The sequence below is a fragment of the Panulirus ornatus genome, chromosome 48 (assembly GCF_036320965.1).
Source record: "Panulirus ornatus isolate Po-2019 chromosome 48, ASM3632096v1, whole genome shotgun sequence".
NCBI lineage: Eukaryota > Metazoa > Arthropoda > Malacostraca > Decapoda > Palinuridae > Panulirus > Panulirus ornatus.
Window position 1 is genome coordinate 21175049 of NC_092271.1, and position 25606 is coordinate 21200654.

The 25606-nt window shown below is 43.2% G+C and overlaps 1 protein-coding gene across 10 annotated transcripts in view; it reads left to right on the top strand.

Moving 5' to 3' along the window:
* Positions 1–572: 572 nt before the first annotated feature.
* Positions 573–25606, top strand: part of IA-2 (tyrosine phosphatase IA-2) — a 351905-nt gene continuing 326871 nt past the window's right edge. For 3 of the 10 annotated variants that reach the window (XM_071690105.1, XM_071690104.1, XM_071690107.1), the window contains exon 1: positions 971–1105. The gene's annotated coding sequence lies outside the window, so the exon portion shown is untranslated. Of the gene's footprint in view, positions 708–969; positions 1106–19532; positions 20002–25606 lie in introns of those variants that run through there. The other 7 variants (XM_071690103.1, XM_071690109.1, XM_071690101.1 and 4 more) reach the window with 5 other exon arrangements.

Below are 25606 nucleotides of genomic sequence, written 5' to 3' on the forward strand. Positions count from 1 at the left end.
CCCCCCCCCCTCCCGATGGTCGCCGTCACGTCGTGTTTCCCTCGTTAAGGGTTGCCGTTCAACGAGGACGACGACCACACCAGTTAGATCATGTACTAATCACTCCTTCCTCCACTGCCCAGATGGAGCTGAATATTGATCACTCCGGTTTTACGGCGACGTCTCCTCGGGTGGGTGAGAGAGAGAGAGAGAGAGAGAGAGAGAGAGAGAGAGAGAGAGAGAGAGAGAGAGAGAGAGAGAGAGAGAGAGAGAGAGATGTTTGTAGACGCCCGCTTCGGATGTTGCCAGAGAACAGGCCGGGAGGCGTGAAAATAGTTTACAAAATTCCGGTCGGCCGACTGTCGACAAGCCTAGGCCATGTAAGGAGTACCTGAAGAAGAAGAAGAACGTTGTACGTGGATATTCGCCTCTGCTTTTCTTCGATTACAGGTCTCAACAGGTGTTATATGGTGCCTAATCATACCTCTGTATACTTTAACGGAAATATCAAATAATGAAAAGTAGAGATATGTGACCAGAAAATCGTTACGGGGTGAGAGCCATGCGCGGACTGGCCACCAACCTACACTCCGGCCCACATAGACCAGCTCGCCTGGGTCGCCAAGCAGGGATTTATTCCTCATTTTGTTTTTAGCCTCCTCGCTACCTGCTTGTTTCCTGGAGGCAGGAAACTTCTTGGCATCACGCACAATTTCTTTGAACTTCTGGTAAGTGAAGGGGGGTGGAAAAATACTTAGGGTGAAATCATTGGTCTTTGGGTAAATTGTCAGCTGTTTTCAGCCGAGGTAAAGTGGTGGAAACTTGGATCTAGGTGGATGATTCCAGAGAAGGTGGCTTGCTTGTGGTCGTCCATGATAACCTATATTTTCAGGGCGTCTCCTTTGTCAGATATGCTATCAATGTCTCGCCTGTAAATCCATGTAGATAGTACAGTCTTTTTTTTTCGGGGGGAAGTGCCTCGTTATTCTGTGGTCGTGAGAATCTATCGGCAACCACGCGAGCACGGCGGCCATATTGTGACGTCATCATCCGGGACACTCGGGTCGTATCGCCTCCATCTTTGCCAGTCGTAGTGAGCACCTGACCGGAGGGCGACTGAGGAGAGGTAACTAACGAGTGTACCACAGTGTCTGTATGTGTCTCTCCTAGCTCTTTTTCCTGTAGTCATGCATGGCGTATTTGTGGCAATCGTTCTATAACTATGGACGCTTGTGGCGTTGGGTAGGTTATTCGGGCTGGAACCTCATGAATGAAGATGTGAAGAGCAACATCTGTTAGCTGGTCCGGTGGTCACGCATGAAGATCCCGTCCGTCTTAGACCCTACGTTATTTCCAGACCTTTAGGTATCAAAAACGCGCACTGACGTCAGGCTTAGTAAAAGAAGCACAACGTGTGTCCTTACTCTTTCTTACACATCACCAAATCCATCGACCTTAACCCATTTGCGAGAGTGGAAAAAGGGCTAGCCCGAAGCGTCCCTTCCTTCATGCCCGCTGATGAAAATATGGCATAGTGATGCCGGTGTGTCCAGCTGAACATACGGTGGGGGTTGTTCATTGTTCTGCAAACGAAGTTATAGGCATGTTGATGCCACAGGTGTTGGCAGGGGAGTGATGGACACCTCCCACTCTCTGCTGCAGACACACACACACACACACACACACACACTGGCTCAGCACACTTGGCAAAGATAAAGTTATATAGAAATCCGTGTATGTATATAATGTGTGTGTGTGTGTGTGTGGTGATCCGCATTGAACATTTGGTTAAACGGTGTCTGACAACGACCTGCCGCAGCTCTGTGAGGACTAGTTCTGCAATTGAAAGTCCCCCTAGGGTGTGTGATGGCCTCTTCGATTATAGATGGTGGTTCAGGAGTAACGAGTGGTGGTGGTGGTGGTAGACCTTGGCATTAAACTCGTTGATTTCCCGAAGGTTATAGACATCATAAAACCTTGACACAGAGTGTTCTTGACACACACACACACACACACACACACACACACACACACACACACACATATATATATATATATATATATATATATATATATATATATATATATATATATATATATATATATATATAGATAGATAGATAGATAGATAGATATAGATATAGATATATATTGTGCTGGATCACAAATTCGTTTGCATTTTTCCATTCATTCATAATTGATTAATATGTAATATGGTTCAGGAGAGGATTTACCTCCATATGGGTGAGCGAGGTGATAGGGTCATCATGTATGGACATATTCCTATCTCTCATCGCGAAGTATGTGTTGGCGCATGCGTTATGTGCATGCGCACTGAATGTTGCGCGTGTGCACACAAGGCATGTCAAATTGGGCGATACAATGAAGTCACTGAAACTGATTGTTTAATTACGACCTTGTTGGTGAAGGTTGTGTGTCCGTGTTGGCGGGGCACGTGCAAGTGCGCAACCTAGCCTTACATACGGGGTGTCACCTGCGCTCCCCTCACCTGTGGTGTGTCACCTGCGCTACCCCTCATCTGTTCTGTGTCACCAGCATTCCCTCCCTCACCTGCGGTGTGTCACCTGCGCTACCCCTCATCTGTGGTGTGTCACTTGCGCTTCCCTCATCTGTGGTGTGTCACTTGCGCTTCCCTCATCTGTGGTGTGTCACTTGCGCTTCCCTCACGTGTGGTGTGTCGTCTGCGCTTCCCCTCACCGGTGTGTCACCTTCGCTTCCCATCCTTCTGGTGTCACCCACGCTCCCCTCACCTGTAGTGTGTCACCTGCGCTTCCCTTCACCTGTGGTGTGACACCTGCGCTTCCCTTACCGGTGGTGGTGTCATCTTTTCCCCACACCTGTGATGACACCTACACGTCCCTTACCCTTGGTGTCACTTGCGCCTCCCTCAAGTGTGGTGTCACATATGCTTCTCCCACTTGCGGTGTGTCACCTGCGCCTGCCTGCCTCGCTGTGTCACTTGCGCTTCTCCTCACCTGTAGGGTACCGCCTATGCCTGCATCCCTTGCGCTGTGACCTATCTCGACTCATACGTTACCTACCACCTGTGTTATGTTACCCTGAATTTTCATATGTTACGGCCGGTGAAGTGTCGATTGTGTCCTGTGTTACCTGTCGTGTCATGTGTTACCAGTCGTTTATGTCACCCGTCCCCTCGCTTGTTGCTTGTATTTCGACCTGTAGTAACGTCCTACTCAAACCTGTGACTTGTTACTTGTGTTACACTCCCAACTTCCACTCGTGTGATGACTGTTGCGGTCACCTGTCATTAGCCTTGTGTTGTTGCATTTGTGGCTCCCGGAAGGGTCATGCATGCATTAAGAGCATATGCACGGGGGAGGGGGTCTCTTAAGAATGGTCCGGGGGGGTCTCTTAAGAATGGTCCTGAACACCTAGCGAAGATTGTCACGATTCACCGACGGGTTGGGGGGTTTTTAACTTGACGTTGATGGTCTTAACGACCAAGGCAATCGATAGGCTTTTAAGCCCAAATAACCAGCCAGCAAACCAATCATGGACCAATTACGTGCATTGTGTTACATGTGTGTGTGTGTGTGTGTGTTACATGTCTCGTATATCTTTTTGTGCTATTCGAAATTGATGGGTGCATGTACTGTTTGTATATACACTCACACACACACACTTCACGGGGAATACAGAAGTATCTTAATATGATTTGGAAGAAATGCATATTAGTAGACTCCTTACGCTTATATTACCAGTGATTTTTTTTTTCCACAGCTGCTGATGAGATATGATGACATTTAATAGTCTTGTCCAGTGAGACGACTTTGGAAGCAGGGCTATGAAGCTCAAGGAAAATGTATGGGTTAATCGCTGTGCATGTGAAAACACGAGTGGAAATTGATATATAACCTGTAAACCTCACTTGAACTTTACATAGGAGGCGAGGATTTTTCTCCCTGTTGTCGATGGTATTTGAAAATGCGTCAATTGGTTTTGGTCTGTGTTTACTTCGTTTTTGTTCGGATTTGATTCCCTGTATGTGTTCGCTTCGCCAACACACGACCACTTCCAGCACATTCTTCGCCGCGCGAGACGACGCGACCAACGCCATTAATGATATAAATTCGGATAGAACTTTGTAACTCAGGGAAACCGTGGTTGCTAGGGGAACGTCTGTTGGATTTTCTTATCTCCTGCTGATATTTGCCGATGTTCTCTTCTGCTAATATCCGCAAGTGCTTCACCAACTTTACAAATTACGCTCCCATTTTCCCCATGATCTTCGAAGCAGTTCTTTCCAATGTCTTATCTCGGGATTACTTAAAAATGTCATTGTATCTCGAGTGTGTGCCCTTCTGAATTACTTCTTTTTTTCTTTTTTTAACAAAGCGAGCGTACAGAGTCCAGTGATACGCGTTTCTTCCAAATCCATAAGTCATCTCTGTTATGCTTCTGTATGACGTTTTCTGTGATGACGTCGCCTGTGATGTGATTTTGCTGTGTATAACACATAAGATGTCGTCCGTCACCAGTGTCGTGCTGTCTCCTCTGTGTGTTGTGAATGGCGTTCTCCCTCACCTTAAGTGTCATCGTCACAGCATCTAGTGTGGTAACATGCGACCCTGTTCACATGTTTTATGCACTTTGTGTATCTTACCTTGTCTTGTGGTGCTCAAAAGTACCAGGGTCTCTCTACTGTCTTACTAGTCCAACGACTGTTGGCTGGTAATAGGGTCGTGATGGCCATATTTCTGTGATGGTAGTCGACATCTCCCGCGTTAGCGGGGTAGCGTTAAGAACAGAGGACTGGGCCTGTGAGGAAACATCCTCATCCAGCCCCCTTCTCTGTTCCTTCCTTTGGAAAATATATATATATATATATATATATATATATATATATATATATATATATATATATATATATATATATATATATATATATATATATATATGCGTTAGAGAGTATGCTGGATGTCAACACTTGTTGCCCACCGGTGCGACTACCCATCCCAGCTAACGCCTTAGTTCAAAACCCTTCTCAAGGCTTCAATCATTATCCATTTTTACGACAATACATTATTTTCTTTTGAATCATATTGTGGTTATTTGTTATCATTATGGTGATGGTCTGCTCGTTATCTATTCATATTATCTGTCCGTGGCTTCATTTTTCTCAAGTAAACCTTCTTTTACTTATGAATAATAAATAATGATGATAATAATAATGATAATAATAATGATAATAATAATAATAATAATGATAATAATGATGATAATAATAATAATAATAATAATGATAATAATAATAATAATAATAATGATAATAATGATAATAACATTGATATTATTATTATTATTATTATTATTATTATTATTATTATTATTATTATTATTATCATTATTATTATTATTGTTATTAATATCATTATTGATAACTGCCTTGTCATCGTGTACGTACATGTGTAACACCGTGCATGCTGTATTGTCATCGTGTACGTACGTGTAACACCGTGCATGCTGTATTGTCATCGTGTACGTACATGTGTAACACCGTGCATGCTGTGTTGTCTTGTACGTACATGTGCAACACCGTGCATGCTGTATTGTCATGGGGTTACAATATTCATTGTTTGTACTTGTGTGCCTGAAATCTTAACCTTCGTAGTCTTCCTGCATCAAGTTTCTTGAATTTCATAAAGTTTTGCAGACTACGTTGATCCTTCATAGAAGATGTCACACATAATATGTCGTAACACCGCCCTTTTCTAAGCTAGTGTTTCTAAACTTGTTCAGTGTTTCCTATATGTATATACATATGTAGAGATCATGTCTTCCAAGTATTCTTTTGTCAGTGTCTTCTGCTGTATGTTTTTACTTGGTGCTCCTTCGCATTACCTATGTACTCAAGAATAACTTAGTTTCTTTTCACAAGTGAAGCATATAAGTGGCTTTTATTTTTTTTATCATCTTAACGAGGTTGTTTGAGCATTACAGAGGAGTTTTGATAGTCTAGCTCCCGTTCTGCTAGGTGGTATGGTGGAAGAAACTCTTTCTCTGGCATTTGAGAATTTGTACTTCTTCCGCTTACGCTCACTACCGTGTGCATCCCATTTTGTCCAGTCTGTTTGTGCCTTGTCAAGTCTCCTACCGTGAAGGCTTATATGATAACTGAATTGTTAATCTTGACACTTATGTTCCCATCCTGATAGTTCATTGTTTTCTCATCCTATCCTGATGGTTCACTGTTTTCTCATTGGTCTCATTCATGGACCTTTGACCTTCCTGGAGGATCACTTGCTTTTGGAGCGTTTAAGCAAAGCATTAATGGACCATTTTCTCGCCTAGTGTTGTCTGAATCAGACAAGGCGTCTTTTTCTATCCATTTCCTTCCCTTTTGCGATATGCCCTCCTGGAAACACTAGTGATTCACCTTTTCAAGCAAGTCTTGTCTCGACGCCGCCAATAACTTCCATCTTTTCACTTGCGTGTCCTTTGAGTTCTTGTTGACCCACTAAGTCAACAGCATTTGTGTACGTATTATTGAATATTTTCTTTCGTTGGAGTCCATTGGTCCTCTATTGGCAGATTTAGCCCTCGGCTCCTCTTCTCAATTTGTGTTATGATTTCCAAATGCTTAGTTTTCTCCACCTCCTGCCTCGGACTGTTGTGTATGTTCATCAGTCCTTCAGTATCTTTCATGACAAACAAGTCTTCGGGCTTATCTTACCCGGCCATTTCTTTCCTGTATGAGTGATTCTTCGGCTGCGTCTTCCATTCATTTTCTTGCGTTATCTGTTCCCATGGCAGTTTTCTTCCTTTACATTGCCTCAGGAAAATCTCACTTCTTTCTTCCCTCAAGAATTCTATCTACTTTGCATCCGTTTGCTTTTCCTCTGCACGACATATCGTAACTCGTCTGTCCCTCACTAGTATCTGTGTGGTTTACCTGTTATTGTATGGCACCGTCCTCCTGTTCACTTTAGCCTCAACTTATTATTCATTTCTTCACTCTTTAAACCCCAGTAAGTCCTCTCGCCTCTTATGTTCTCATAACTTGTTTATTGTAGACTATCTTATAACTTTATCTTTATTTACTTTCCACACTTTATCCGTTGTACACTGTCTTATGTGTGTATGTGTGTGTGTGTGTAGACTCCCGAGGATGTTACATCGTCCCTGGTACTTTCGCTCTTTGACTTCCGGTTCTCCACTACCCGCACGAACCTCCCTATTTTTCTTAGTAATCTTTTGTCTCATTATTGGCGTTTAAGCTTCTTAAGAGATTTTTACCTTCAGCCTTTCTTAATACGTCGCTTTTATATTTCCTGGTTCGTTCACCCTGTTTCTAAGTGAGTGTACTGCACGCCCGTCCTCCGTACGGTGTTCCCTTCTCTGGTACTCAACTCCCGGTCGCTAAGCAGTCTGGATCATCCATCCACTTTACGTTCCTGCACACACCCGTGGCCCCGGACCCTCTTCCATGTTTTCTTTCCTCCTGAAGTCCCTCTGGACGAGCTCTCTCCTGCCCTCTTGGTGTCACCCGGGCTGTTGCCCTTCGGCCACCACTGCAAGACAGTCTTCATATTTTTTCCCCCTCCTCGCTCTCTTTCTCGCGCGTTTACCAACTCTTTTTCCAAAGTTGTCAGAAGTGTCCAGACCAATACCGATTTTTATATAATTTTCGCTGTTCGTATTCATTATTATTATTATTAATTATTATTATTATTATCATTATCATTATTATTATTATTATTATTATTATTATTATTATTATTATTATTATTATTATTATTATCCTTATTATTCTTATTACCATTATTATTATCATTATCATCATTATTATTATTATGACTCAACCAGGACTCCTTTTATGGAGCTGCGTTCACATAGGAGCAGGAACATCACTGACTCCTTGGAGTGAGATGGTCCTTCACAAGAATGTACTCGTTTCCGTCCTTTGACGATGATTGTGTGGTTGACTATCAGCACAAAGAGTCCTATAACAATTATATATATATATATATATATATATATATATATATATATATATATATATATATATATATATATATATATATATATATATATATAACTCGTGTGAGTGTCAGGTCACACAACTGACCAATTAATGCCGTCATGTTGCATCTCCACAATATTCGGTCTTGCACGTCGTCTGCAGCCAGTGTTGTAAGGTGTCACCTGTACGTTTCGCTACGATTCGAACACTGTCGCTCCATCTCCATCTGCCTCCACCTTCCCCGAGGTCTTCTTCAGCTTTCCAGACTCTGCCTTCTTGTATTCATCCCTCCGGTGTTGACAGGCTCCGGAGTAGGCTCATGCCTTTTCTCTTGACATCTCCCTAGTCTTGGTCTTTCATGTGAGTCTATTTTCCAAGTCTCATACTTGGAAGGATGGCTCGATGTTGGGAAGTCTCTCTTGCAAGCTGTGAGTCCGTAGTCTCGACGCCATTAGTCGTGTTGTTGGTTCCAGCGATGCCGACAAGAAGACCTTCTGCCTGTTGCTTGGCATGGTCATGCGCCTTAACCCCCACCACTCTCCATCCCGAGATGGGTTGATATGTGGGAAGGGAGATAGCGGAGGCAACCCTGTGTCAAGTCTAATCTGGTTTCAGAAACCTCTCGCTCTTTATTCGTAAGTTTTCATCCCCTCACGACATCGGAAGGATGTTATGTGATGCTATACATACAACCGTTTTACAATTTATGGATGAATGTCTCCGGTGCATTTCATTCAACTGGACAGCTCGATGTTCATCATGTGTGTCTTATTTTAGTGAGTTCCGTTTGTGGATGATTTTGTTTAGTTCAGCTTCTCTGACCGTGAGAGACGAGGAGTGAAGTGTCGGGGGTGTGCGCCCTGAGCCCTCATCACAAGAAAGAGAGAGAGACACACACACACACCTAAATGTTACGCTCCAACTTCAGTAGAGATTTGCTCTTTGATACACGTTCACCTGTAGTAACTTGTACCTGTGGCTCACCTGTGGTGATATAGAGTATGTTCTGAGTAAGTAGTCCAGATTACTCATCTGTTGGTAATGAGTGATACTCTATAACTCAGCCTGGGATGATCACTAGAGGGATGTGGAACGTGAAGGAGACCGTGGGCAGTAACCCCCCCCCCCCCTACCCCCTACCCCCGAGACCCACCTCATGATTGGTTGATGAAATCGTACAACTCGAATCCAATTCATTTATGCATGAAAGTAAAACCTAATTTATGTATATATGTATGAAAGTAAGACCTTATATATATATATATATATATATATATATATATATATATATATATATATATATATATATATATATATATATATATATATATATATATATATATATATATATGAAAGTAAAACGTAAAAAAGATATATATACAAACCCAAGGTGTCTTCTAAAGGGGGTTCTCCTGCAGGTCTGGGAGTCTGCGCTCCTCGCGTGATCGGGGAAATGATGAACTCCTCTGAAGTGGAAAGGTCTTTGACGCGACTGTGCTCCTTTCCGTCCCTTGACGATCACAGAGCCTCGCCGAAAGTGATTTTTCGCTCGCAAGAGGAATCCACTAGCACCTATGTGTGTGTGTGTTTGTTTGTGTCTGTGTGTGTTTGTGTCTGTGTGTGTTTTTGTTTTTATTTACATATCGCCATTTCCTGCGTTAGCAAGGTAGCTTCAAGAATTTAGGACTGAGCCTTAGAGGGAATATCCTCACTTGGCCCCCGCCTCTGTTTCATAGTTTGGAAAAGTAAAAACTGGAGGGGAGGATTTGTAGCCCCGTTTGAGTCGCCTTCTACGACACGCAAGGAATACATGGGAAGCATTTTTCTCCCCTATCCCCAGGGTCGATATATATATATATATGCAGAGACTGACTAACAAAATATAGGGTAACTCCGAACCATAAGCAGTTACGTCTGTTTATCACAAGGAACAAATATAACGTTCTTTGTTAACTGTGTTTCCAAACTGGTGATTCCCCCCCAAGGAGAAAGAACTGCTAGTAACAGTGAAGAGCTTTTTTTTCCTTAACAAGAGAATTAAGGCAAGAAACCTTGTAACCAGGTAACCCACAGTCTTCCCATTTTTCTTCAAAGTACAACAGAGTTTTTCCCTCACGCTGTTTTCTCAAGGTAAACAGTGCGGACCAGAGGGCTATAATTCGGGGTTCGTCGGTAAGGGGTTGTTAGTCGTAAGTCTGAATGACTTTATGTTTGCTGGGCTTTGTCCCCTCTGTATCCTTGGGTATGATGAGGGTCGCCAGCAACAAAGGCTTCACCAAAAGGTGCCCTAAAGTACATGCTTACGTTGGACTCTCCAAATATCGTTGTGTGATTACCTACTTGTGATTGCCCATTCGTACTTTACGGGGAGGGAGTTTTACATCCGCGGGGTTCCCTCTCTTCTGTGTGTGTGTGTGTGTGTGTGTGTGTGAATAATAATGATGGTATAGATGATAGTAATAAGTCATAATTACGATACTACTACTACTACTACTACTACTACTACTACTATTAGTACTACTACTACTACTACTACTACTACTACTACTACTACTACTACTACTACTATTAGTACTACTACTACTACTACTATTAGTACTACTACTACTACTAATACTACTATTAGTACTACTACTACTACTGCTAATGATGATAATGGTAATAATAATGTCAATTATAAGCTCATTTTTATTTACTGAATTCCCGTTAAGGGAGGGAGTACATCCTGTTAAGGGAGAGAGTGCATTCCGTTAAGGGGGGGGGGGGGGGGTTTGAGTATTTCCTAGTACGTAAGTCAATTGATCCTGGTGGTTGAATGTAGCAATGCCACTCGCATCTCCCAGGGAGCGCAATATACCCTAACGGCATTCTAGAGCTGGACGAAAGTGCTCCAGTTAATACGAACAGAACGTAATAAGAACATTTCTCCAGCTGCCAAAGGGTGTTTAGGTCCATTGATCTAATTAAGTTCAAATATGTTTGAAATACAGTGTCCCTTTTTTTTTTCTCTCTCTCTCTCTCACCCCTTTTTATCTGGAACCAGGGGGGCCGGGGTACGTCGCCACCATAGCGATAGTGAACTATGATGTTTGGTCGGTTTTTATCTGGAACCAAGGGGGCCGGGGTACGTCGCCACCATAGCGATAGTGAACTATGGTGTTTGGTCGGTTTTTATCGGCCGAAGGAGACATTTGTTTGGAAAGTTTTAGCTGTTGGCCACTTTCCAGGGGTGGCCGACTATGGCCCGTTCTGGAACGTGCAGCAACGATGTTATAAAGTCATGGGTGTGTGCCTGTCTTTGTCTCTTTGTGTGGATGGTCCACGAAATATCCAGATATTTAGTGATTGTTACTAATGATAACAGAATTATCTGTATTCTAAGACTGGAAGTACAGAGATAATACGTATAATAATAGACAATTATAAAAAAAGGAGGAAGGGGCTGTTAATCAGACAGTCTTCACCAAAACACAAAGGTGGAGGATGGGGTAATTGTTCATGATGTTCACAATAGTTGGGGGATAAAGGGTTATTTTATTATTTTTTTTTCCTTGTGCCCCTTTTGTACCAGCTCGTACCTCCGGACGAGATGCGGGGGGGTGGTGCTAAGTTGTACGTAATTACTTCTTTGTACGATACGAAGAGGAGGGAGTTTTACGCACGAAAGACCCTATTTTAAAACTTTACTACCTTACAACTTTTTTTTTTTTTTTTACATAAACTTTAGCATACCGTCAGCATTCCTAGTTTCGCCGTCGAACTTGTGCCATTCATCCGCTAACCAGTTACCATAAAAGTACTTATATATTTATATATATATATATATATATATATATATATATATATATATATATATATATATATATATTTTTTTTTTTTCCAACACGCGACCGGCTTATGTTCTTGTTATGTCTCCAACTTTCGAAGAACGTTGGCTGTCTGCACGAAGGACGCGCAACACTCCGCAGGCATTTCTGGTTGAAATGTGGAGGAGCGGAGGTGATGCAGCACAGAGCAGTTGATACTTTCAGTAAATTTTAGCTGCTAAATGTACGGAGGATAAGGAGAAGTTAGTTATAGTGAAATGTAACGCACGAATTCTTTTTTTCAAAATCACTTTTCTGTTGGTCCCAGTAAAAGGTTCTAAAAGGTTTTTATGGGAAGTCGAGATAGAGGAAAGAATGTCTTTCTTTTGTCTCATTCGTCTTTAATCTTAGTTTCTTTGGCTCTCTTTTGTTTTCCCCGTTTAAGACTTGGCATCAGTGAGGACTTCAGTCGGTAACTGGAGCCGTCGACGTAAAGGAAAACGGATCAGAGGATGTCTGTGCAGATGTAGAAAAGAAAACCATTTTCGTAAGTAGGAAAGACGAAGACTCTGTCATGTTATTGCTTTTATAAGGTAAGGTAAATCCTACCTCTTCCAGTTTCCATGTCAGTAAAGACCTATTATGATAATTGATTATAATAAGAAAACGGGAAAGAGACGAAAGTGAAAATTACTTTTCTGGTCGAAGCACAAAAACAAACGCTTACATATACCTCTTGTATTTTAAGCCACAATAAAGAAGATATTGTGAATACAGTTTTTTTTTACGAAGCTGTAGTTTTGAAACACATGCTGTTTGTTGTGCATTTGGGATAGACACACACACATACACACAACAGTGATTCTTAGTATTCACATAACAGGTGAAATAGAACTCACAACGTATGAACAGTAAAACATAAACAGTGCATGGCAGACGACTCTGTGTCGACAGTTGAAGATTTATCTTGTGTCAGCACTCACGGACGTGAGATCACGAGGCGGGACGAAATGTGCAAGTGGAATACTTGGTGTTATTCTGTCATTGATAACCCTGGTCCTTTGTGGCGCCAGGTATACTGGATATACCTCAGAGCATATAGCAAATTCTTGGGTATACTACAGCAAGGGGATCATTTAGTGTCGTGGCCATAGAGTTCTCCGTGTCCATCAACATCGCTTGAGCCAGGATCCCCTCAGGGCAACAGCTCTCAGAAGTGTTGCAGGTGACGAAGTCTCGTGTTTCCAACACGTCTCCGGGAATGTGTGTGTGGCTTCGTTAAGTCATGACATTATCTAAGGCTCGTCATATCGGGTTTTATCTTCCTCGTTGTTGATTATCTAAGGCTCGTCATATTGGGGTTTTATCTTCCTCGTTGTGTGCATCGAACTATCATAATTTTAAGTATCTTCCTTTATCTTTTTTTTTTTTTTGAGTGAAAAAAACCTCTGATCAACATATATATTACAGTCCTGACGTCTAGCAGGATAATATGTGGAGTCAGCGGATGTTGGATGATAATCTGACGTCTGTTCCCCGAAAGCGAGGTCGCAGGGTGACCAACTTTGAAGGGTTGTTTGTGATGTTACCTAAGATGATGACCTTTGTGTATCATACCAGATGATGACCTTTGTGTATCATACCAGAATGTTCTGTGAGTTGATGACTCCCGGTGAAGAATCAGCGACTAATGTGTTGTTATAAACGTGTGGGTCATTACTGTAATGTTTGTTTCCTCAGCCACTGACATACGTACGTACACTTGTACGAAATTTCCGATCAACACTTTTTTTTTTTTATGGAATTTGCCTGTCGAGAAAAATCGATCAGAAATTTATGATACAAGGTAAACAGTGACATATGTTTAACTGCAGTGTTTGAAGATTCTAGACATTTTTGGAATCGAAGATGTTTTACTGTTCGTATGATTCTGGCTCTATTTCGATTCCATTGAAACTATAATAGGCTTTTGCAGGAACGTATATCCTCAAACACACAGCATTAACTCAATACCTAAGAGAAATGTTTGTTGTTCAAACATAGTTTTACATTTTAAGCCAAAGGAATATGACTTGGAAACGGAAAATCTAGTGTGAAATATTTTGAAAAATATCTCTGTGGTTATATTAGCATATTTATAAAACGACTGAGAGAGAGAAAAAAAAGGTTGGTTTATATTTGCAGCTACGAGTCCGACCATAATTTTTGAGCCCAGCTGGAAAACAGAAAAGCGTAGCCTTGTTTTGCACCTATCAGTGTGGAGGGAGCCAGCTTCTTGCGGCCGGCAGCTGCGTTACGGCAGCGGTGAACCCACGTACCGGGCGCAGGCAGACCTCAGTTCCTGGTTTAATGGCCAAATGTCCAATGAGATCGTTTGAGGTCTTCGAACTATTTTAAACACACAAAGTTGTTTTTCTGGTATATCTCAACCTTAAACCGGCCATATTGACAATCTGGCGTTCTGTAGGCTGCCTTGAGGCCAAATAACCAACAACTATATCTTGTCTCTTGACCCTTCGATGTCTTATATCAAAAAGGGATCTTCCCCACGGTCACGGATACACAATATACCGGGTTTTAGCAGCTGTAGTATTTGCTCATGAGATCATTCGGACTATTCGATTACGAAGGCCTTAAACGGACTATGACCGGTGACAAGACTAGCACGAGACTCGTGTATTGAATCAGGGCATGTGAAGCGTCTGGGGTGAACCATGGAAAACTGTGTAGGTATGTATATTTGCGTGTGTGGACGTATGTATATACATGTGTATGGGGGTGGGTTGGGCCATTTCTTTCGTCTGTTTCCTTGCGCTACCTCGCAAACGCGGGAGACAGCGACAAAGCAAAAAAAAAAAAATATATATATATATATATGTATATTTTTTTTTATTATTTATTATACTTTGTCGCTGTCTCCCGCGTTTGCGAGGTAGCGCAAGGAAACAGACGAAAGAAATGGCCCACCCCCCCCATACACATGTATATACATACGTCCACACACGCAAATATACATACCTACACAGCTTTCCATATATATACACACACACAATGTAGGGGCCAGTTTTTCTGGTGTCTTTGAGAGCTTCCATGATATACTCACAGCCAGAGTGACTCGTGTTGCTGGTGACACCCCCTCAACCCAGGGAACGTAAGAACGAAACAGTTATTCTATATGACGTTGTGGTAGCCATTAAGATTTGGTCATTTTGGTTGATTTTTTCCTAGAAGGGCCTTCAAGAGCTCTGTAGAGCCTAGCGAGTGAGTGGTTTTCCTTAATCTTGTCAACACGAACACAGGGTTTTTTTTTATCACGTAATGATGGAATTGGAATAATTTTTTTTTTCTGTATGATAGATAGATTTTCTATTGAGAACTGAACATCAGAGCATTTTTAAGTTATATCTAAAACTGGGTTACCATATGATTAAATTTGGATTATATTTTAAGTTATATCTAAAACTGGGTTACCATATGATTAAATTTGGATTATATTCTAAGTTATATCTAAAACTGGGTTAACATATGATTAAATTTGGATCATATTTTGGATATCATAATCGCAAGGAATTGCTGATTGACAATAACAATGAATCATTCAGACACTAGCAAATTCTTGGAAACAATTAGAGAACATAAGTCATGAGATTACACGTCACTAAGTCATGAGTCTTATATAGCATCATGATGTTGAATGTTTATGGCTTAATCGCAGGCGCTCCTCACTCGTCAACCCCCGACCCAGTCATTTGCACGGGTAATAACGCTTTAAGAATCCTAGCTGAACGAACGAACCTCCCGGAGCCTTCCACACGCGCCAGACCTCAACTAAGATTATCAGCGGAGAGGCGCTGTTCCCAGATAGCTCGCAAGCCTCTCTCTCTCTCTCTCTCTCTCTCTCTCTCTCTTTCTATATGGTCCCTGACGTCCCATCTGTGTTTCCGGTGATGGCGTCGTGATGGAGGGAGGTGATCGCACGTAACTTGCGCCAGGCTGGGTGCTGGGGGACCTAGGAACCCGATGTCCTGATTGAGATGTTACATCTCGTGTTGGTTGTGTGGGCCTCACACCCCCCCAGCACTATGAAATATTGGAAGGCTGGCTCGACCTCTCCATTCTGCCGAGGGTAGGCCATCCTGCGTCGATTAGATATGAAGCCATGTGTTCTGTTATTGTTGTATGTCGGTTATTACAACGGGGTGACTGTTGTTAATAAACACCTCACGCGGTTTAGAACGAAGTCATGCTAGCACACTGTTTACCTTCACGTCATCTTGGACTTAACGTCAGACTTGGAGACTATCGTTACTTTTTACACTACTTTTCTCCCTCTGCTGCGGTGAGCGCGACGCGCTAGCCCTGGCCTCTTGGCGTACAGATCATTGTGGTAGGTTGACTCACTCACACTCTCTCTCTTGTGGCTGATACACTACAACATCGCTATCCCATTAGGTAGACCAGATAATTTTTCTTTTTTTCCTCCCTCGTTTCCTTCTCCTGGTATACTGGCGCTCAAACACATCACGTCCATTAAATGACGCTCTGCACTGGACTAGTTAAAGCTATCAACACAGGAAGCCAATTTTAGACCGGTGTCAACCCGCCTCTGTTCTGTGTACCGGTTAATAGATGTATTTATAGATTCATGACTATTTCAGATTTTACATATGTTTTGCATCTTTATGAATATGCAGAGTGGTCGTGCGTACGGAACACGAGACCCGTCCGACGTGTGGTATAGGTGGTGTGTGTGTGTGTGTGTGTGTTGTGTGTGTGTGTGCACGTATATGCGCTCATACACTGGTATACACGTATATGTAGCTTTTAGGTTTGAAATGCTCAAGACATTAATGTACAATATGTAGATATAAAACAGTGTATTACCGTTTGGTAAACATACACCATGACCACACACACCCTGTGTGAACTTTCAACGGAAGTAGTTCGTGTCGTGTATGTAAGGGCGGTGGTCTGTACGCGTTCGGAAACGTTATACAGCGTGTTGAATGACACCTTGTTAAAGGTGGGTAAATGCCAAAGAACATATGGCCTCTCTGCACAGTCAGAGAGACCTAAGCTCTTAATTTGTATTCCTGTGTGTGTTTGTGTGTGTGTGTGTGTGTGTGTTTGTGTGTGTGTGTGTGTGTGTGTGTGTGTGTGTGTGTGTGTGTGTGTGTGTGTATGAATCCTGTTTGTACAGTACGGGGAGAAGGAGTCCTACGCTCGTGAGGCTCCAACTCTTCAACTTTCTTTTAATCATACAGATTTAAAACTTTCTTTTTTTTTATTGACGATCATCATGTACAGTTTAACCATTTGGCTCATTCTTAATTCATGCGTTACTACAAAAAAAAGCACTTTACTTCTTTTCTGACAAGTGTCATGTTATGGCCTACGTGCTGTCGACACCGTCAAACTGGTGAAGAAACTCAAAGGAAAGGTTTTGATCAAGTTATCCTTACTCTTCTCTCCTTCACAATGGTCAGATTTATGGCCCTCTGACTTATTACTCTTTACTCGACTATCTTGACTCCGGTACCAATTTTTTGTTGCCCCACTATGGACTTTTTCTATTATGTTTTTCGTGCCTTTTGAAGTGCGGCAACCAACCAAACTTAGCCTTCTATCCATTCTAATTAGTTTGTTGAACATTTTCTCATTCATCCATGTACAGGAATGCTAATATTACCTAGCAAACAGTTTGTCTCCTGTGCATAAAGTAGATCTCAACCGACAAGTACACTGGCCACTCCTCCCACCCTAAGCACAGTATTCTTAGTAAGTTTTTTCAGCTAGAAGATAGTCTTACTGAGGCCTTATTTCACTACGTCACTTTTAAGAGGTTTTTGAAGGTCCCTTCGTCCAGTAACGTGAACCTCATCACTCTTGGCTTCCCACGTCACCTTTGGCATCATCCGCAAACGTTATGACACATTTGGGGTTCAAATCCTTTCGGAGAGTCGGTTACACAGATCAGGAAAAGCGGCGGTCACACGATGCAACCTTGCGGAACGCCATTAGCGACCTCTCGAGTCCTTTCAGGAACGCTCCTCTGACGTGGGTTCTTTTGTTTCTTTCCACGAAGGTAATTTTTCTTTATGGAGGGAGTCTCCCCTTTATGCCTGTGAAAAGATCCAGCTCATGTGCCATAAGATCAAATGCTTTCTTAGGAGTCTGCGAACTCTCAATGCATCCGTTGATCTCTCTTGTATAAACGGAACTCACCGTCTCATGAAAGTATGAGGTTTGTCACGAATGACCTTTCCCTGAACCCATCCATGTTATCACACTTTTAAGTTAGCTTCTCCCTTGCCATGCTTCATCCCTTTTCTTTCTGATTACCTTTCTCAGTGTCTTGCATGCTACTTTCATTTAAGAGACTGGTCTGTAGATCAGCGCACTTTTCCAAAACCCTTTTCTTTCTCTTAAGCTAAGCGCGACATTTGCCGTCTACCTTTCCCTTGCATTATATCCCTCACCAGTGTCATACTGAATAGTATTTCAGGTTACATGTCAATTGTATCTTCACATATCTTCAGAATATAATGGAGAAATTTCAACAGGATTATGAGACATTTATAGATCAAGGGTTATTGGTAGTGTATATAGTACGTCGTTTCGACTTATTTCAATACTTCTCAAGACCTCCGCTCAAGACCTCCGCTCAAGACCTCCTCACCCCTAACCCATGTCACTGGTATTGGAGCTTTGATATCTTCCACTGCGAAAACACCTTCCAGCTTATGACTAAGTTCCTCGCACGTCTTACATCCATAACAATGATGCGTATGAAGATTATTGCACTCCACTTCCCACTTTATGTTTTCACAAAAAAAAATTTACATCAACTTAGTTTGCACGGTAAATCTCTTTCAGTCTGTCTCATCTCTGATCGTTTTTTTTTTTTTTTTTGTCCTCTTTAGCTCATAATCAAATTCAACCATCCCATGATTATTCTAATTATCGTACCATATCGAATATTTCCAGGTTCCATGCCACTGTGGAAAGATAAGGTTCGAGTAATGATGACTTATCACCCTTCCCTCTTTCCCCCTCCCCCCCCTCCCTTGTCTTCAGTGTGTGCTCAATGACAAGCTGATATAGGATATTTTTTGTGTGTATTCTCACCGACAACTTGTACTTCCATGGATGTCTATGGCCGTGAGAATGTGAATTCTTCCAGTGTGTCTTCACAACAGAAATCTTCCATATTTTTAAAACTTCACCATCACTGAGGAGTGTGTGTGTCTCACAGCGACGTGTACCACCGTGATTGTCCCCGGCCGTCGTGGTTGTAGTTAAGAATCTGATTCTGGCTCGTTAGAATCCTTCGGAGGATAATGAGTTATCGTCACTGCTATACTAACTTTCCCTGCTGTACACCTTGCCATTATGTACTTTTTGAATGGGACATCCCTTTTCGTGGAACTGACTAACAGGGCCAATCCCTCCACTGTGTATTCTCTTCATCATCTGTTTAGTAAATTTTGTCTACTTTACACTCTGACAAAATCACGTTTGTGTCCTCTACTTGCAACCTCGAACTCTAGGTCTTATTTCCTACCAATTCATCCACGCTCTGATACATATTTTCAGTCTGACTTTTGCGTCACATGTGTATATGTGTGTATTGTATGTGTGTGTGTGTGTGTGTGTGTTCCACAGATGCGACAGGTGTGAGGGAGTGTTGCGTGGTTGTAGGCGGCGGCTCAGTGTGCTGGTAGCTGTGGTAGTGAGAGCACACATGTTAGTATTGATCTGCTGGCCACACCTGGAGCCTGCCTCGCGCCTCCCTTAACCTCCTCCTCCTCCCACTGGGGAATTCACGGTCCGGACCTTGAGGGACAGTGCACACTTACTCGCCCAAAACCGACCACTCGCTCAAATGGAGGTGATTGCCCAAGGCATGCCGAGTACCCGGCCATGTCAGCCAGTAACCGCTTGAGCCCCGTCATCCAATCAGAACGCTCGCTTGTGGAAACGATCGGCGGACTGAAAACACCAGTTGGCAATTGTATTGAAAGGCTTATAGATTACGTGTTGTTGGAGCAGCCAGTGCATCACGCGTCCACGTAACTGTAGTGACGTATTGCTTCGCGTGCAGGGTTACGACAGTACGCAGCACGTCTTGGTCTTAATCTAGGAAAGGAAAAGGAAAGGGTGTGTGTACATACCGGATCTTCATGATTGCTCGGCAGGCCGGGTGAACAGGTAAAATACGTTCCTCCTTTGTAGAAGTAATGCTCTCCTATGTTATATCAAGGTCCTCCTATGTTGAATTAAAGTCCTCCTGTGTTGAATCAAGGCCTTCCTGTGTTGAATCAAGGTCCCCTGTGTTGAATCAAGGTCCTATGTTGAATCAAGGTCCTCCTATATTGAATTAAGGTCCTCCTGTGTTGAATCAAGGTCCTCCTGTGTTGAATCAAGGCCTTCCTGTGTTGAATCAAGGCCTTCCTGTGTTGAATCAAGATCCTCCTGTGATGAATTAAGGTCGTATGTTGAATCAAGGTCCTCCTATGTTGAATTAACGTCCTCCTGTGTTGAATCAAGGTCCTCCTGTGTTTAATCAAGGTCCTCCTGTGTTTAATCAAGGCCTTCCTGCGTTGAAATCAAGGTCCTCCTGTGTGGAATCAAGGTCCTCCTATGTTGAATCAAGGTCCTCCTGTGTTGAATCAAGGCCCTCCTGTGTTGAATCAAGGTCCTCCTATGTTGAATCAAGGTCCTCCAGTGTTGAATCAAGGCCCTCCTGTGTTGAATCAATGTCCTCCTATGTGGAATCAAGATCCTCCTATGGTGAATCAAGGTCCTGTGTTGAATCAAGGTTCTCCTATGTTGAATCAAAATCCTCCTATGTTGAATCAAGGTCCTCCTGTGTTGAATCAAAATCCTCCTATGTTGAATCAAGGTCCTCCTGTGTTGAATCACGGCCCTCCTGTGTTGAGTCAAAGTCCTCCTATGTTGAATCAAGATCCTCCTATGTGTAATCAAAGCCTTCCTATTGTGAATCAAGACCTCCTATGTTGAATCTATGTCCTCCTCTGTAGAAGTGAGGCCCTCGTATGTTGAATCACGACCCTCCAGTGGTGAATCAAGGCTGCGACATCTGTAGAAGTAAGGCCCTCCCCTGTCGAATCAAGGCCTTTGTCTGTTGAAGTAAAACAGGTGTTCCCAGCGCTGCACATTACAGCTGTTTCGTGCAATGGTTACGTAGATGATTTCCATAACCATGCATGTGATTCTGTGTGCTCTGCTTCCCGTGATGAGCACATGCTGAGGAATGGTGTGTGAACAGTTAATAACAAAGGCTATAATGTGTGTGTGTGTGGTGTGTGTGCTTTTCATCGATGTTCGTTATTACGTAAAGTTTTTTTTTTTATTGTTGTGCCCCATGTCTAAATCCCTCTTTTATATCAGGTATTTTTTTTTTTTTTTTTGTGAACTTTCAAATGCTCTCTGCCTTCGATGTTTCATCACTCATCATCATCCACCACAGAGAGTTAGTTCCAAAAAACGGAATGTTTTATGTCTATGGATTTCTCCCTTTTCTCTGCTCCCTGACGCGTGGATTCCTCCCCGACATCCTCGATTATTCCCTCTCACTAACAAACCGGATCACCGTGGGATCAGGTATCCCCAGAGGAGGCGCCACAGGCCCGACCGAGTGCTCCCTGTTGCTCTTCTGTCGTACGTAAAGATGGGATGCGACCGTGATGGTGCATCCATCCCTCCTCAGGCTGTGTGTGTGTGTGTGTGTGTGTGTGTGTGTGTGTGTGTGTGTGTGTCCAGTCACATGTTGGTGTGGGATGTTTGCCTAACACGATTCTACAGGAAATGTGACCTTGTTTTCCTGATCTCCGTGTTAGGAAGTAGGTATCCCCTCTCCTGTTCTCCCTATTAGGAAGTAGGTATCCCCTCTCCTGTTCTCCCTATTAGGAAGTAGGTATCCCCTCTCTTGTTCTCCCTATTAGGAAGTAGGTATCCCCTCTCCTGTTCTTCCTATTAGGAAGTAGGTATCCCCTCTCTTGTTCTCCCTATTAGGAAGTAGGTATCCCCTCTCCTGTTCTCCCTATTAGGAAGTAGGTATCCCCTCTCTTGTTCTCCCTATTAGGAAGTAGGCATCCCCTCTCCTGTTCTCCCTATTAGGAAGTAGGTATCCCCTCTCCTGTTCTCCCTATTAGGAAGTAGGTATCCCCTCTCTTGTTCTCCCTATTAGGAAGTAGGCATCCCCTCTCCTGTTCTCCCTATTAGGAAGTAGGTAATTGTCTGTTGATTTTCTTGTAGTTAAAAAAGAAAATACAAACCCGTTATTGAGACCTTGTCCCCAACACAAAGAGCTGGGCTAGTCTTCCCGCTCTCTTGCGTCATCCTGATTATCTTCATCATCCCTGCTGAATGCTTGGGCTGGTTTTATCTCATCAACAACTTCCAGGATTGTAAGCTCCTGGAATCAGACAGGCTTCTTTTACGATTACTTACGACCCCCTCCCCCCTACCCTATCCCATTACCCCCTACCCATTATAGGTTGTTCGAAAGGCTCGATTGTTCCTCTTTCTGTATCTCTCATTGGGTGACGAATGGAGCTACCCATCCTGGGGGACAACACATCCCCTTTTTGTGTTTCTTTTCTCTCTCTCTCCCTCTCTACTCCATCCTCGCTGTCTTATACTGATTACGAAGGACTAGACGTGAGTTTAGTTCTTTGGTGGCCTCTTGCATGTACACGTCTTCCGCAATAACTCCTTTGACTCTCTCTCTCTCTCTCTCTCTCTCTCTCTCTCTCTCTCTCTCTCTCTCTCTCTCTCTCTCTCTCTCTCTCTCTCTGTTATTGATAACACACACACACACACACACACACACACACACACATTCATACAGAGACATACAAAGACACAGGCAGGCAAATTTATACTCCGTCTCTCTCTCTCTCTCTCTCTCTCTCTCTCTCTCTCTCTCTCTCTCTCTCTCTCTCTGTACATCTTACTTACCTGTTTGCCGTCTCTCGCCTTCCCGAGGTAGCATCAGGAACAGATGACAGAGGAAGAACCCTCACTTATACCTCTCCTCTCTCTTTCTTATTCTGAGAAGTAATAAACTGGGAAATGATGGATGGAAGAAGATAAACGCCCCGGGAAGTGTGGGAGGAGCTGAAAAGAGAATCCCGGAGCTTGTGACACGTTCTGTTGCGAATGTGATGGATGGAGACGGAGGGTGCGAGATGGGGCGCTCCTGTGAGTGTGTGGGGAGAAGATGAGTGTCTTCGTGAGGGTGTGGGGGGAAGGGAGTGAGCCATCTATGACACACAGCAAATATGTGGGTCGATTTTTTTCCATGTCCCCATATGTATATATATATATATATATATATATATATTTTTTTTTTTTTTTTTTTTTTTTTTTTTTTTTTTTTTTTGCTTTGTCGCTGTCTCCCGCATTTGCGAGGTAGCGCAAGGAAACAGAAGAAAGAAATGGCCCAGCCCACCCCCATACACATGTATATACATACGTCCACACACGCAAATATACATACCTACACAGCTTTCCATGGTTTACCCCAGACGCTTCACATGCCCCGATTCAATCCACTGACAGCACGTCAACCCCGGTATACCACATCGCTCCAATTCACTCTATTCCTTGCCCTCCTTTCACCCTCCTGCATGTTCAGGCCCCGATCACACAAAATCTTTTTCACTCCATCTTTCCACCTCCAATTTGGTCTCCCTCTTCTCCTCGTTCCCTCCACCTCCGACACATATATCCTCTTGGTCAATCTCTCCTCACTCATTCTCTCCATGTGCCCAAACCATTTCAAAACACCCTCTTCTGCTCTCTCAACCACGCTCTTTTTATTTCCACACATCTCTCTTACCCTTACGTTACTTACTCGATCAAACCACCTCACACCACACATTGTCCTCAAACATCTCATTTCCAGGACATCCATCCTCCTGCGCACAACTCTATCCATAGCCACGCCTCGCAACCATACAACATTGTTGGAACCACTTCCTTCAAACATACCCATTTTTGCTTTCCGAGATAATGTTCTCGACTTCCACACATTCTTCAGGGCTCCCAGAATTTTCGCCCCCTCCCCCACCCTATGATCCACTTCCGCTTCCATGGTTCCATCCGCTGCCAGATCCACTCCCAGATATCTAAAACACTTCACTTCCTCCAGTTTTTCTCCATTCAAACTCACCTCCCAATTGACTTGACCCTCAACCCTACTGTACCTAATAACCTTGCTCTTATTCACATTTACTCTTAACTTTCTTCTTTCACACACTTTACCAAACTCAGTCACCAGCTTCTGCAGTTTCTCACATGAATCAGCCACCAGCGCTGTATCATCATATATATATATATATATATATATATATATATATATATATATATATATATATATATATAGTGCACGTGTGTGTGTGTGTGTGTGTGTGTGTGTGTGTGTGTGTGTGTGTGTCCCTGGTACGTTTTGGACTACATATTGATCATAGTTTATGAAGTGACTTGTCGTAGACTTTCGTTTCGCAAGCCTTGCTAACGGTTACCTGTATCTGACGTCACTGTTTGTCTCGATGATGTCATTCTGACGTCAGCGACCGATCGATATGTCTCTTGCGTCCTTCTGACGTCTCATGTACCACGATAATATGTTAAGCTGATATACGGTCGATAATACTAATGGGGTTCCCGCAGTACTTGATGGTTCTTCTCTCATGGGTACACTGAGGAATGTATGGAATACATAGATAACACGAGCCCTAATGATCCATAAAGAGGTTATCTGCCAATGAAAATTGTGGTAGAAAATGATAGCAAGGCACAATGCATTTTCCCACCCACCTCTCCCTCCGGCTCAACTGCCGGCAGGAGGAAGATGATGAAATAATAAGGTAACAAAAATGTACGAAGCCTCCCACGCCTCTCTTACTCCGAAGCGGGGAAAGGTTAGAAAATTTGACTGCTCCTTTCGTACCTTCCCGGACGCGAGGCATCCATGTTCAGTTCGGCTGAATCATGTTCGATGGCAGTCAGACTTTGGTGGGATCGCGTGCGTCATCTACCGCGAACTTTGCTCCTAAGGTGAAGGGGGAAGAAATCACGAACGCTTACGTCCGGACGTCCGTATGTCCGTTCGTAGCTCATGTGTCCGGGTGGCGGACATGCTAAGCGACGTCCGTATGTCCGTTCGTAGCTCATGTGTCCGGGTGGCGGACATGCTAAGCGACGTCCGTATGTCCGTTCGTAGCTCATGTGTCCGGGTGGTGGACGTGCTAAGCGGAATTTCAACGAGAGATCGTCAGATTTCAGAGTCATTGGCAGGTTTCTGTTGGGCTCAGGCGATGTGTCGAAGTGGGTATAAAAGTCCCTACCCGTATTGATGCCTTCATTGCTTCTTGTTCTGATGTTGTGATGGTGATATACACTGGCTTCCGAGGCTGTTTATATGAGTGACGTTAATTTTGTACGATCACGACAGAAGTGTCCTCTGTCGTTGTACAGTAGCGATATTAAATCGAGTGTGTACGTCACGGAGGGCGAGAGGCAATAACGGTACTCGTGGATGTCGGGAAAATCGGCCGACGTCGGGTGATGTCATCGGGAATCGGCCGACGTCGGGTGGTGTCATCGGGAATCGGCCGACGTCGGGTGGATGTCGGGAATCGGCCTACATCGGGTGATGTCGGGAATCGGCGGTCCGACACTATGCCGTCGAGTAACCTATCATAGCGGGGGCAGTCGGGAGTCGGTCAAGATATTCTCAACATTACCTAGATCATTTTTTGAACTCGCTCTTAACATGATCTGT